Here is a 16,316-nt window from a genome sequence, read left to right on the forward strand (position 1 = left end):
CACGTGTCTTCAAATTTTCTTAGCAGGTGTAAAATTATGATATTATTTTATGCCATGTTATACCCCTAATTAAAGATTGTGAATTATTATGTAGTTTTAGTTTGCATTATTCTCCTGAATTAGAAGAAGCTGATAACTATTGCATTAGTTAAACTGATTTGCATTACATTAAATTGCTGACTTGTTGTGAATGAATGATATTGTTTTATGATGCATTATATTGCTGAGTTATAAGAAATACTGTTCGCAGAAGGTTATTGTCTAATTTGTCTGAGTAGAAGAGAACAGAGTGTGCTGGAGTTTTCTGCCCCATTTCAGCAGGAGCAGATAAACAGGGAGCCAAGGTCGTAGTTTAGGCGCTGTGTGAGAGAGAGCATGTGAATGTTTAGGCTTTTTATGATAAGGTGGAGGCACCAGAGGTTATAAAAGTTTGAGCAATGCTCCACCATTTTGAGATTTTGAGGCTGTCTGCATCAGTGTCCATCTCCCACGTGTGTGATCATTAAATCATCGTTTGACTCAACCCGGCCGGACCAGTGTTGTTATTGTGGTTTTTTTCTCTTGTCTCCATCCCCAATATTTTGAACCTTAACACAGGTTTTCAGTCCAGAACACATTAACAAACCACTATCTATCACACAGCTCAGGTCTGCTCAGGCTCGTTTGGTCTAGTTCAAACTTGGCACAGACCACGTGTGCCAGTCATCTACGGGGTTTCCCACTGGTTCCCAACTTGACTCGAAAAATCTACTCAAAAGATGATAATCTTTGTTATGCTCTCTAGAAAATCTTAGTTAGGACAACAATGGAAGAAATTTGTTGGGCAGACATGCTTTTTCAGGTTGTAAATGGAAAGTTTTATTTCTAAGTCAGTTTAATTTGAAAACTTTAATCAAATCAACAATTACTAGTTATCGTTTTTACAGTGTGGAAGGGGTCAAGATGGTGTTCAACCTGCATTAAAATCTCCTTCTTAATTATCTTCTCAAATGTCTTCATCACTAAAGAAGTCAGAGCCACAGGCCTAAAATCATTCAGTGCTTTAGTAGAACTGCCCTTATCAACAGGAACAATAATAGCATGTTTCTAAATCTTAGGTACTCTCTGTAGCTCTAAAGAAAGTGAGAAGATATAGTGAAAAATCCCACTCAGCTGATCAGCACAAGTTCTCAGTACCTGTCCACAGATGTTGTCAGGTCCAGGACTCTTGCTTTTGGTGTGTCTAAAGAGATTAGCTACCCCCCTCTCATCAATATAAATAGATGGGGGAGTGATAGTCTTTTCCCTCAGTGTGCTGGTCTGCCTAGAACAGTCATAGTTCTCAAAACGAAGGTAAAAACTGTTAAGACTGTCTGCCAGATGTTTGTCAGAGGTAAACCCCTCTAAGGTAATGCTACTTTTACCTTTCGTGTGTAGCCCTGCCATTGTTTTCATACCAAGCCAAGCTCTTTTGAGGTTGTTACTGCTGAGTTCTGCGTCAATCTTATTTCTGTACAACATCTTGGCGATCTTTATTGCAGCCCTCACCTCCTTCCTCAATATTCTCATAGTGGGAACGTCTCCCTCGTTAAAAGCAATTTTACTTTTAAGAATCAGATCCTTAGTATCTTTAGAGAGCCACGGTTTGTTATTAGGGAAAGTCTTAAATTCTCTGACTGGAACCACAGAGTCTTTGCAAAATGAGATGTAGCTACACACCACATCAGTGAGTTCATCCAAATCAGAAGTGCTCTCTTGAAACAAGGACCAGTCAGTGCAATCAAAACACCCCTGAAGGGCAACACAACTGTCTTTTGTCCAGACATTAGTCCGCTTCACACAGGCCTTCTCCCTCCTAATCACAAATCTGTAAGCAGGGAGGAGGTGAATAACATTGTGATCCGAAGAATCTAGCGCAGGTCCAGCCACAGACTTATATGCCCCCTTAATTGGTCCATAACACAAATCCAGCATTTTGTTATTCCTTGTAGGACAAGTGACATATTGAAAGAAATTGTTCAGTGATTTCTTAAGATTACAATTGTTAAAATCACCAAGAATAAAATTAGGAGCATCCGGTGAGAGAGTCTGCAGATTGTGTACCACTTTAAAAATGGCATCGGCAGCAACTTTAATGTCAGCCTCAGGATGAATGTAAACAACAGTGACAAAAATTTGAGGGAACTCCCTCGGTAAGTAAAAAGGCCTGACAGATACTGAAAGGAGCTCGATGTCAGGAAGACACAACCGTTCCCGCACAGTAAAATTATTACACCAGCCCTGGTTAATATACAAACAAACCCCTCCTCCGTGAGATTTGCGTGTTACTCCACAGTTCCGATCCAATCTGACAGGGGTCCCAAAGCCGCCACCAAGAATCACATCTGTCCGAGCATTAGAAGAGTCGTACATAGACAAACAGGACCACCGTAATCCAAGTAGTTCCTCGCGTGTATAAGTGATTGTCAGTGAGAGTGAATGACTCCAGGTGAATATCGCCAACAACAATAAAACTAACGTGTAGAAGATCTCCATCTCGGCAAAAAGTTAAAACCACGGTTAAGAACAGAGTTAAAACAAAGTTAAAAGCAAAAAGAAAAAGAGAAAGAAAACACTAATAAACACCTGCTTCAGATCGCCACAGGAGCAGCGCCCTCACATGCACAGCGCCCTCACATACACATTTAATGTAGGTTCATATCGGTAAAATAAGGATATACACAGGTTCATTTAAATATGAATTAACAATGTAAATCACAATTCCTTACAAATGGATATGTAGAAAAAATATTTTTCCAATACATACTTTTATAGAGTACGGTTATACAGTACTCTTAGAGTAAGTTACGGTCATCCATTCACTTCCACTTTCACATCTGTGATGCATAGATGTGATATTAAGATCTGTCATCAGTATGATACTAATTTCATTCTGAAGTTTACATGACATGTCGTGGATTTAACAATGTCTTTGAAGTGTGGTTTAAGATAAAGTGTATAATGATTTTACATCATGTGTAGCACCATCTTGTATCAGTACAGAACCTGATGTCACTAGGTTGGTTGTTTGGTGTTAAATTTTTTTGCTAGATGCACTGATATGGGGTAATCCACCTGTGGGCCGTAATGTTTGGGTTTGTAGATCACTTTGCAAATGACAGTTGTGTGGATACTTGCTTGAGTCAGTTACATCGGTGGTTCACCAGACACATAAGTTGAAGTTGACACTGTCTGTTCTGTGTTTGCCATTGAGTCATGTGAAAAAACCAAGCGTCACATCAGCTGGCAGTGCAGATGTCCTTAATGTTCAATGAGTAACCTAGGCTAAAGTTATTTGTTACACTACTCGATACTTTCTCATTAGTCTGTAAAATGACCAGTTATGTTGTTTGGATGAGCTGCATTTTATCGCATAAAATATTGCTGATTGCATCCAATGGACATCTGCTCTGCCAGCTTGGTCTGTATACTGACCCAGCATGGAAAAATCAGATCTGGCTTTAGCCTGTTGGTCCAGTGAACCACTGGTTCACCCACACAAACAGCCTCTCCTCTACAAAGTCCTCATATATAAAGTAGAGATGGACCGATCCGATATTACGTATCGGTATCGGTCCGATACTGACCTAAATTACTGGATCGGATATCGGAGAAAAATAAAAAATGTAATCCGATCCATTAAATATCACGAAAGCACCTCACAAAACTTGCAACACGCCGTAACTCACCTCAGAACGTTAGCACGTCGAGCAGTATGCATCACGTGATAGAGCGGCTGTGGCATGCGGGACCTGTGGTCTGGATAGCATGTGGAGCTTCGCTAGCAACCCGGCATTTCATCTCCGACGAAGTTATCCCCGAGAGAAGTAAAGCAAGTGTGTAAGTCCATCTCTGAATGTTTGTAAAGCATTCCTGCGTTAAGCTTAACAAGCGACTGCCTCTCGCTCTCCGGCTGCTACTTCAATCATGAAACTGCTTAATGATCAGCTGATCGGCTTTTCTGTCGCGAGTCCGTGTCTCTGGTTTGTTTTTGGCCCACTTTGCACCAGAAAGAGGAAACCAGCGGCTGAACAACAGCAGCACGTTTAAGCTTGATCAGCTGTTGTTAGAATTTATTTATTATTACTTTCTACTCGAGGATCTTTTTCTACGTAGCTGACGGCTGGTAACTGTGCAGGGGCGGATCTAGCAAAGTTTAGCCAGGGGGGCCGATAGGGCATTAACAGGGAAAAGGGGGCACAAAGACATACTTTTCTTTCTTATTCTCATTTAAAATGTAGAGCTTTTAATAAATAATTATCCGAATCTTACACCCAAAGTTTTAATTTGATGTAAAATGAATAGAAGTCAATTACTGTATATAGTGACTATTAAGTCTAATATATATACCCTAGTAAGCTATAGTACTTTTTCCTTTGAGAAGGTACCATCTGTGCAGTCTGCAATTTTGTTGAAGAAAGATGTTGAATCTATTTAATATTTCTTGAAAAATAATTGATTTCTGTGCATTTTTTTTTCACACTGCATCAAATTAAGGTTGATTACGTTGATTAAGCATCATGAGGTGGAGTGTGAGGGGTGGTTCCCTATTTTTTATTTATTTTTGTTGTTGCTGGGAGTTGGAACCCTATTAGTTAGGTTGCTTAATATTTACGCTAAGTACTCTTTAAAATACCAGAATAGGGAGGATGGTGTAGGTTTAAGTTTATTAGATTGATCAGTATTGCTGAACTATGAAATTTTTTTTTTTTTTGCATATAGGTATAACAGAATAGCTTTAGTGTAGTTGTTGTTTTAAACTTGAGTATGAACTTATACAAAATGCAGCAAGATATTTTTAAAAAAACAGTTTTGTTGATTAAAAAACACTATATCAGATTCATATCGGTATCGGCAGATATCCAAATTTATGATATCGGTATCGGTATCGGACATAAAAAAGTGGTATCGTGCCATCTCTAATATAAAGTACTATACAACACTCAGCATTACAGTTAACAAGTGAATTCTCCCATTTCAGTGCAGCATTTATAGCATTTACCAAAAAACAAGATAAGGACAAGTATAAAGCAGAGATGTGTTTCTGTTAGAGGAGTTAACCTGTGGAATAGTTATGACAGTGATTTAAAAAGGTGTAGTCCATTTTCCTTGTTTAAAAATATGTTTAAAAATAGAGTATTAGAAAAATATATATATCAAGAATGAAAAGAGCAAAAAAAAAAGAAAACCCCCAAAATAACCTCTTGACTCTTTTGCTTTGATGTAGTTACTTATCTAAGGTGGAAAGTTTTTTTTTTCTTGTTTGTTTGTTTGTTTGTTTTGTTTGTTTTGTTTTTGCTTTGTTTTATTATTTGCTTCGAGCCCTGTGTACAGGAGCTGCATGCAAAAAGATCTTTTGTTAAAAGGGTTGGTGTAATAAGCAAATGCTTCAGCCAATACCTTTTGATGAGCCTTGTCTCATGCTTTCTTGCTTTTTGGTAGATCTTTGTTCTGTCTTCACTGAGATATTTGAATGCTAATCAATAAAATCAAATCAAATGAAAAAAAAGCAAGAAAAAAGAAACACCTATTGCTTAAAACATGGAAGGTGAAAGTGTACAGCATCCTTGTTTTTTTTTAAACATAAAACTCATTTCCGCTGCTAGGAGCAGTATGACTCTTTTTAGAGCAGTGCTCCTTGGGGTAAGTTACCCTTAATACATGTAGAGTTTAATGTCCACCTTCAGTAGCTAGACTTTGTGTCACTGACAATGGGCCAATCTACCTGGGAGACAGATTCCATTCAGCATCAGCAACAATGTACCAGATGTGAGATGAAGAGCTAACACAGCGCAAAGGCATGATCAGCAGTTTAGAGGTATTTTAGACATTCAACACCAACACATTTTTTTTTGTTAACTCTAATTTTTGTTTACACTAACAACTCATGTTCTAAAGTACCATATATTGTATTTCGTTCTGATCTTACACCAATGAAGAGCTTGACTGTTATTGCTGTTACCAATATATTAAAAGAAAAAAGTTAATCTTTCCTGATTTCATTTGCTATGTATCTATGTCTAGCTGCTCTTTGAGAATCATGAATAAAACACATCCATAGACAATGCAAAGCAACTACTGTCATCAAGTTAGACTGTGCTGCAGTCAGCAATGGTTGTGCGTGGAAGCCTGTTGATAATGAGAACGAACAAGATAGGGAATAATAGATACTCTTACTGTTTTTATCAGCATTTTATTGCATGTTATTCAAATCAAAACCTTCCCGAGTTTGACAGAACAAAATAAAAGCATGTCATGATGAATGTGTAAATGACTCAATAACCTTTAGCTATCAGTCACTTGGTATGGTTTTTTTTGTTGTTTTTGTTGTTGCTGTTGTTTAGGTAAGTTGCAAAGTAAGTAATAAAAACACATCACAAAGGAGAAGTAGTTTCTATAAAGACAGTATCAATTGGAGTGTATCCTGCTGACAGCTCCTTTCTATTCTGACAGGATGGTGACCAACTAATTATGTACAAATGATCAAATTAAAATCCCATTTTACCGCATTCATTTTTCAGAGTGAATTTGGTGCCTTCTTCGCCATCATGTGTTTCTTTGTATTCTTCTCTGGTTTCGTTAGGATTATATAACATTTGGGTATGAAGATGCAAATTAGCAGTCCAAAACTGGAAGCAAGTATAGCAAATATTTCTACAGCAACACTGAACTTCCCAGGAGAGCTGACATATGCTGGGACAAATGTAATCCATACTGCACAGAATATCAACATGCTGAAAGTGATAAACTTGGCCTCATTGAAATTATCGGGCAGTTTTCGAGCTAAAAATGCAAAAATAAAACATAAAATAGCCAAAACTCCTATATAACCAAGCACAGCCCAAAAGCCTATAGCTGAGCCTAGAGCACACTCCAATGTGATCTTGTCTTTAATTTCTTTAAAATTCTTAAATGGAAAAGGAGGAGAAGTTGTTAGCCAGATGATACATATGTTAATTTGAATAAGAGTGAATGCTGTAACACAGAGTCTCTGCTGTGTCTGCCCAAACCATTTTTTAACATTACTACCTGGACGTGTAGCTCTGAAGGCCATTAAAACAACCATAGTTTTTCCCAGAAGACAAGAGATACAGAGGACAAAGGTGATGCCAAATGCTACATGTCGGAACATGCAGGACCAATCAGAGGGCTGACCAATGAAGGTCAGAGAACACAGAAAACACAGAATTAAGGAGAAGAGCAGCAGGAAGCTCAGTTCAGAGTTGTTTGCCCTGACAATAGGAGTTTTCCTGTACTTGAAGAAAATAAGTATCACACCAATCGTCATGCATGCTCCGAATAAAGATGCTGCAGTAAGCAGAGCTCCCATAATGTCTTCATATGATAGAAACACTGCTTCCTTCTTTATACAGGTATCTCTTCTTTCATTTGACCAAAACTCATGTAGACATCTCACACAGGTGACTGAATCTGGAAATGAATATTGAAGTAAATGTTACTCTTACTGAGTATAATAGTTTATGCCTGCATTTGCATCTACAACAACATCCATGTAATATTCTACTGGTACTGTACAGTCAGAAGATGATAACCAACAAATATACTCAGTGACTGCTACACTGTTTTGTGGTTAGGTGAGGATGGATAAATGAGACATTTAAAGTGTTCAATAGCTCTTGTGATTATGGCATATTTTTTGTTTACATTTTAAAGCAAAGTGCATAATGTTATAATTTCTTTCCAAGGAGCACAGAAGTAGAAATGTTCATATACAAATTCATAAAGCTCTGCATACACCTCTGTTTTTTGGATATAAAAATTGGCAATGAAAACAACCTCAAATACTATTTTGGGACCTCATTTCTGTTATTGAGAGGAGAAAAAAATGAACTCAATGAACTCAATTATTTTCCATCAACAACAAACACCAGCTACTATTGAGAGGCCTAAACAAGAATTATCATGTCACAGTAAGAAAGTGGACTACTGTATGTATAAATATGATTTTGTAAGCCGTCAAAATAAATACAGAAAATAAAGTGAACTTATGCAATTTAGCACAGACTACTTTTTGATTTCTTCACGTAGTTCATCTTTCTGAACTACTCCACTTATACAATCCCAACAGAGCACTTGGATCGTCCAATCACATGCTCAACCTAGGTCTCAACTTAAGTCAAGAAGTGATCGGGCCTTTGCAACCGTGGCACCTAGACTCTGGAATAACCTCCCTGTTCATATTCATACCGCCGAGTCTATCCAGTCTTTTAAATCTCATCTTAAAACCCATCTTTTGATTCGAACTAGTTGGCTGTTCTAGCTTGTTGTGTTGTTACCTATTGTTTGTTGTGCTGTTTTATTGTTTTGTCTTAATTTTCTCATGCTTTTACTGACTGTGAAGCACTATGGTCAACATTGTTGTTTTTAATATGTGCTATACAAATACATTTTGATTGATTTTTTTATTATTTTGGTTGTATTGGATTATTATAAGGCATCAGTCCTTATTTTGACAGTGCAGCATCATTTATAAAATGACAAGTATCTCTTGTTATTTTATATTGGTTACTGGTATGAAGTGTGTTAAAATACCAGAAATGGTCTGAAAACCACGCAAACATTTCTTATTGTGTTCATAGAGCTACAAACTGGAGCAATGTTCTTGATCATGTCTTTATCTTTCTACAAATGAAAATAAACATAATAAAAATTCAACATGAAATATATGGTAAAGATGGGATTTAATTTACATTTCTATATGTGGCTTTACTGTTCATAGTTTAAGAAGGCGATCTGGATGCTGATGTTATCTGCAGTAAATATAAACCAATTATTTAATTTTAAAAACATAGTTTAAAATGATTCAGAAATTCTCCAGTGAGCTTCTAACATGTGTTGGAAGTATTTATAACTGACAATAACTTGCCAATGAAATGCAAAAAGCCTTAAAAAAAATATCACCACACCTGTAACGTTGCTGATTTCTCCCTCTGCACATCTTATGCAGTCATAGCAGCAAACAGGCCTTCCTTTCTGGAGAACCTTGCGTGTTCCTGGGGGACATTTCTCACTGCAAACTGACAAAGGCACCTGGATGAATTTTAAGTAATTTATTAAAATTTAAGCATTAAAATAATGACAATAATAATGCAAAATAATTTAAATACAAACTGATATCTTAAAAGTAAAATAGAAGGGAAAATGTATCGCAGCATACCTGCTTTGAGTTTTTTGCCCAAATTAAAGCCTTGCTTTGCAGATGTAGCTGTTTTTCTACAGCTAATGATGTATCATACAGACCAACTGTTACAAACTCCACAATTCCGTTTTCTCTTGGCTGCCAGTTTATAATGTCATACTTTGCTGCTGGATCTCCATTCTCATTAAAGTAAACCTCATCTCCTTCCTTTGTTGTGAAGTGACTCTTTCGTATGTGTTGTAGAATCTAAGACATATGACATAGCTAAATTAGTTTTGACAGATATGCTGAAAACGGACTGGCTGAAGAATATGAAAGAAACCATTTCTTTAAATTAAAACTATTTTCTTGCCAATGTGACTTAATATGAAAAATATAATTTAAGCTAGTAAAAAGCTCACCATGAATGGATCTAGCTGCACATTTTTGTTACATGTTTTGTTACAACTCAGGATATTGTGAAGTGCATGGGCCACTGCATACACTCCTTTGTAGACATTGTTAAAGATAGGCATGAGAGACATGTCAATGAAGCTATTTTGAACTCCAGTCATGTCTTCATGTCCAGTACACTCTCTCTGAATGTCTGATGATGACTTCAAGTCCTTGAATTTACAACTAAATAGTGTCTCCCAGAACTCGGTAAACAATTGGGTATTAGACGAATTCAGTGGCTTCTCAGTCAGTATGAAATTTCTTAGGCCACTGAGATGTGCTATGGGAATGGAAAGACCTATGGCACCATCCAGTATGTGATGTATGTCCATTTCTGCAGTTTGTGAATCAAATATCCAAGACTCAGTGCCTACCCACTGATACCCAGACAAGTTATGGTACAAGAACTCATGTAGAAGCACATTCAAATCTGGACGGGAAAGGAAAGTAACAATCACCTTGGAGGTTGAAGCCTTTATAATTTCAATTATCCTTTGTATTTTGGCAGATGGATCTGTTCTAAAGAAAGATACTGAATACTCCAAACAGATGCCCAGCTGCTGTGCAGTTTCTGTGAATGTGGCCATGCCATTATTTCCATAATCACTGTTGGTTCTGATAGCTCCAACCCAAGTCCATCCAAAATGCTTGACCAAATGGGCCAGGGCTCTGCTCTGGTAGTAGTCACTGGGTATTGTTCTGAGGAAGGATGGGTACTTGGTTTTGTCACTGAGACAAGCACATGTGGCCAAATGGCTGATCTAAGAGAGTACAAAATTTATATATATATAAAAATGACAAAAAAATCTATCTATCTGTCTTTAGATATAAAGAAAGAAGTCTACACACCACTGGTAGAAAAAAAGGTCCGGTGACAGTAGCTAACGCTATTGTTGTAGAAGAAGAGGTTGCTCCTATTATGGCCTGTACATGTGCAGATGTGGTACATGGTGTCTTTGACGGTACAGACACATTACCATTAGCCAAAGCTAGTGTAACTCCTACACTTCTTGCAACATTGTCACAAGTATCATAGATTTTATAACCCAGAGAGATTCCTGGCAGTAGGTCTGTACTTTTATTAATCTCCTCAATGGCAAAAAGCATAGCCTGGGCAAACTGCAAATCTCTGAAATTTAAACTTAATTGAGACGATAATAGACACTTATGAATAATTTGCTTTGCATCATGTTCTTTAAAACAGAGACTAATAATTATGTATAAATCATTAAACAGCAACATAAGCATTTCAAACAACAATATTTGATGCAAACAATTTATAAAACTGAGAACATTAAAATATTTATCAAGTCTTATTAGCATCTACATATTTCAAGCAGATTCTTTTAAACTAAATTAATTTCTGCGGTGTCATTTACCTGGCGCATTGTAGTGGCAGAGGTTTATTCATGTAGGAATCCTTTCTCTCTTTCCAGCTTGTGTGAAAAGAGAACATACCCCCCAGTATAATATCCCCATTCTTAGATAGCACTGGGTTCTCAGGATCTCCTCTCTGTCTGCACACTGGCTCCTCAGCATGAGAGACAGATGCCACCAACAACAGTTGTAGAAATGCCCATCCCTGCTCTGGCCATTTCTGTGTTGATGTCATTTCTTGAGCTAAGCCACTTAGTGGCATTAAAAGTATCTTGATGAAAATGAAAGTGTACTGGTATTTATACCTTTCAGTGCAACATTAGAAATAATATAATAGTAACAGTGTATTCTCTATAGACCTACAGGGTTGGGCACAAGGAGGGACCTGCCCTAATTTGTATTTTAATGTATCATGTATGTATCACACATATCCCCATTTAAATATGTAACAGTGCAAAACTTCTTAAAAATAAATATGCACAAAATTTTTTTTGCGCATGTGAAATGTGCATTGAGCTCTTCTTATATGGCAATGAAGGTCATATATTTACTCTCTTATGAAGTCAATATCTTAATTAACAAGAGGATGCACTGAAATATTATTTACTGTATTTCATACAATATTTTGGGCTACTCTTAGAGCTTTACACAACAAGTCACAGTCACTTATTCATCTCCATATTCACAGTGAAGATGTAATATTTTGAGTCTAAATTCATTTGCTCACTCTCACATACATACATTCTTCTTTCACATTCATATATTACTGTATACATGTTTATGAGGGCATATTTCAATTCATTTTAATTCAGTTTTATTTATATAGCCCCAAATCACAACAACAGTTTCTTCAAACCACTTGATATTGTAAGATGAAAAACCTATAATAATACAGAGTAACCCCAACAATCACATGCAATCACTTTGGTGAAAGTGGTAAGGAAAATTACCCTTTTAACGAAAAGAAATCAATGACAGAGCCAGGTTCAGAGAGGTGCGGCCATATGCCATAACCAAGTGGGGGTTAGGGGAGGGAGACAGGACAAAAGCCATGTCGTGGAAGAGAGCCACAGATTAATAATAACTTGTAATTAAATGTAGATTTTTTTTTTTTTTTTTTTTTTTGCCTGTCCCGTTTGGCTCTTTTGCCATCAGAATTGTTGTCTAAAGGCAAAGAAAGATGCCCAACGGATTTACTTTACCAAATTGACCATCCCAGCCTTGCCATAATGGTCCATTTGATTCACCTTTTATTGTTTATTTTATTTTCACTTACTGAACATGGGACAGACTTGACTGGGGGAAAGAAGGGGAGAAAGAAAGAGGGAAAGAGAAACAGCTGAGAAGAGGGACGGGGGAGAAGGGCAAAAACCAAAAACCAACAGAATGAGCAGGAAAAGAAAAAAAAGAAGAAAAAAAGAAAAAAAATGCATATATCAATCACCTGGGTCACCTGCTGAGAAAGAAAAAAGAAAACAAGCAGAAGAGAACAAGAGTAATAGAATAAACAACATCACAATGATATATGGGAATATGACAGTAAATACTAAATATTAAACATTATTGTGCAGCACATAAGATCAACAGAACACAGTGTGCTTTGAGGTAGGAGCCAAAAAGGGTGTAGTTTGTGGGTGTGATCACCCGTGTGTACACCTGTGAGCATGGACGCGCTTGTTTTTTGTTTTTTAAAAGGTTCCTTCATGTAATGATCTGCTAGAGGGTGTGGGGGGGCCACAGCCCCGTCCTCCAGGGCATGAAGCAGGTATGGAGGAGATCAAAACTCCAGACATCCAGAGGCCCCCAGAACACAAGAGACCAAGAAAGACCAACAGAGGGGCAGCCGTGCCACTGTCCCAGAAAGAGCTGAGGAGAGTCCCAGATGAGGGCTCACTCAGCACCCGCGGAGCAGAAGCCAGGGGGAGTTGCAGTGACGCGCCCGTGAGCTCCGCCGGCAGCCAGCCGTGCCTGAGTGACCGAGCCCCAGGCCGAGAGGCCGAGGGCACCCCACCTCCGAAGTGGCCCGAGCAAGCCCCAGGCTCCAGGCCCCGATAAGCGGCCGCCAAGGAGTGAGCCGGTGTGTACCTGGACGCCCATCCCCGGACACAAAGTACCACCAACGCACCGACGTCTGAGGGAGTCCGCCACTGGCAGGGGAAGTGGTGGTAGGGGGAGATAGGCCTCCATACCTTGGAGGGCCTAAGATGTCCCCAGAGAGGTGGCGCCTGACACCCAACCTGACATATAGACACAGAAATACAGGCACACACATATGCAAACATCCATTCCCACCCTCATGCTCTCATATACACTTACTCCACACTCAACCAACGTGGAGACAGACATAAAGAGACGCTGTACACACGATCACACTCCCCAAGCGTACTCTAAGCCCCGGGTCTAGGTACCCTTGCCCCTGGAGGGGGGGGAACTGCACCCAGACCCAGGTGGTGTTACCCTTTTCCCTGCGGTGGGGGGAGGCAGACCTCCCCGACTCCGCAGCAGCAGGGAGGCCCCACACTCCAGACCGCAGTCGGACGGCCAACTCCTACTCCTAGCCCCCCCGCTCCAGCAGGTCGCAGAGAATGGGGGTGGGAGAAGACTCCAAACCTCCCTCCACCCGCTCATTGTAGTGTTGATGCATGTGTGTTCTAAGGTGCATTTAAAACCCAGGAGGGCATGGAGCTACCTGCCAGAGAGCAGCAGGTAAGCGCATGGTCCCTCCTGCTGCAATGTCTACGTGTATTTAACATTGAGAGGTGGGCAACGACGCCAGGGGTGGGGTGTACACCCTGATGGTACTTTGGATTCCGTGTATCGTGCCCACCCCCAAGATCCTATATGTATGTGTAATGAGAGTGTGAGTAATGTGAATGTCTAAGTTGTGGGATAAAATTGAGGCAGGGGCAGCCAGAAGGGGACGGGGGTGGGGACGGGGGTGGCCTCCTCTGCACCCTGGTGACATACCCCTACTCCAAGGTCCTGCATGTGTGGGTGGTTGTGATGGAGCGGGAAGAGGGAGGCAGCTGGAGATGGGGAGGGAAGGAAGGGAGGGGCAAGTGACCCCTCCCTGGGGCCAGCTCCCCCGCTGACCCCAGTAGGCACCCCCATACTCCGCGACCCACCAGGGAAAGGGGGCCCAGGCCCATCCAGACCGGGGCCCAGCGCAGCAGCGCCTCCCGGCCCCACAGAGCCCAGGACAGTCCACCCAACCCCACCACAGAGAAAACTGCACCCACCCCACCATCCACTCTTCTTCCAGACTACATAAGACAGTAAACACCCAGGCTGAGATCTTCCTCCACCTCTCCTGTATCTCCCCCTCCTGTAGAGAGAGCCCCTGAGGAGAGGAAAGCTCCTGCAAGATGTGACAATCTTCCCCACCAGTTGAAGAGCCCCCCAGGTGGCTCGATGCACCGGCGGCACCCTGCTCCAGGGCTGGGCCCCCATGCACCCACCCGCCCACAACCCCGGCAACACACCAACCAGGACCCAAGCCCCCGAGGCCCGGCCCGGGCCCCAGCCCAGAGACGGAGCGCCCCCAGAACCTCACGCCCATCCCGGACCCACCCAGGGGCAGCCAGGCTACCAGGTCAGTAACCCACGTCCGTCAGCACAGACCCTCCCCTAGTCCCGCTGCACGCAGCCGCGAGGAAACAGTCACCTGAGAGCCAACAGAGCCCCTAACCGGACATGACCGCTACCCCGGGTTGAGCCCCCCAAGGAAAATGCCTCCGGGGAACCCCCCGACGCCCTAAGCCTGTCCCTACCCCCACACCAATCACAACAGTGAAGGCGGGACCAAACTATGACCCCCCACCCCCACTAGGTGATGGAGCTGATCAAAGGAGCCCAGAGCAATTGATCTGATGTGGTGGCAGAGGCTGTATCAAGACTAATGTAATCTAATAGATAATTTCTATATTGGTTAGAATTAAGATTATTTTTATTTTTCCAGTTCATGAGGACTGTTTTCTTGGCTATGCATAGGGCAGTGAAAACCATATGGGCGATATTCTTTTCTGAAGTGACATTATCTAAGCTGCCCAACAAACACACTAAGGGGGAAGTTGGAATGTTACATTTCAGACACTTTGATAAGTCTTCACATATCTCGCGCCAAAACTTCTGAACTGGTGGACAGAACCAAAGAGCGTGGATATAATTGTCCGGTGAATTGGTTTGGCAGTATGAGCAGTTGTTGGTAGACGTAAAGCCCATCTTGAACATCCGATGACCTGTATAGTGCACTCTATGTAATATTTTGTATTGAATTAATTGAAGACTGGGATTTCTAATTAGATGAAAGGTTTTTAAGCAAATCTGAGACCAGAAGTTTAGGTCTAAGTTAACTGATAAATCCGCTTCCCATTTTGCAATAGGAAGTGATATTGATTCATCTGTTTTAGAAAGCATTCTGTATATTTTGGATAGTAATTTGGGGGTTTTAAGAGTAAGAAATTGAACCACACTTGGTGGTGTTTGTAGTTCAACTTGACCCGGTTTAAATTTCTTTTTTACTATGGATTTAATTTGTTGATATTCTAAAAATCTTTTCTTGTTGATCCCATATTGTGTAACTAGTCTGTCAAATGAAATAAATTCTGTTCCTTCTAGTATATGTTCTAAATATTTGATTCCTTTACCACTCCAATCTGAAAAGTTTATCATATTATTGTTTTGTAATATGTCAGGGTTATTCCAGATAGGTGTACGTTTGCATGGGATTAATGAAGACGCTGTCAATTTTAGAAACTCCCACCATGCTGTCAGAGAAGCGCTGATGTTGATGCTTTTAAAGCATTCATGTCATTGGATGTTTGAGCTGATAAATGGAAGGTCTGAGATCTCTAGATTATTGCAAAGTGCTTGTTCTAAATCAAAGTCAAATTCAAATTTTATTTGTCACGTACACAGTCATACACAGTACAATATGTAGTGAAATGCTTGGACAACTGCTCGTGACCTAAAGAAAACAAAAAAGGAAAAGGCTATGAATAAGATAGGAAATAAATATGAAAAATTAAAAAGGGTAAATTTAACTAGGAAGGAATAAAATATAAATTAAGGTTAAAAATGAAATAACTGTACAACACAAATTAGAATGAAGGGTAAATTTAACTTGGAGAATAAGATAAAATATATAAATTAAAGTTGAAAATAAAATAACTGTACAACAAAATACACAATATAGAACTATATAAGAATGTATGAAGAAATCTAAATATAAATAAATATATACACAATAACAGCAGCTGTACAAGTATTAACCGGAAATGAAGAATATAGTGACCAGTGTTGTGCAAAAACAATGTCCAGAAAGTCC

General features: G+C 39.9%; 1 pseudogene; it reads right to left on the reverse strand.

The window, feature by feature from the left end:
* Positions 1 to 6,535: 6,535 nt before the first annotated feature.
* Positions 6,536 to 7,637, reverse strand: LOC113036632 (extracellular calcium-sensing receptor pseudogene; annotated as a pseudogene).
* Positions 7,638 to 16,316: the final 8,679 nt, after the last annotated feature.

Source organism: Astatotilapia calliptera, chromosome 14 (assembly GCF_964374335.1).
Source record: "Astatotilapia calliptera chromosome 14, fAstCal68.1, whole genome shotgun sequence".
Lineage (NCBI taxonomy): Eukaryota > Metazoa > Chordata > Actinopteri > Cichliformes > Cichlidae > Astatotilapia > Astatotilapia calliptera.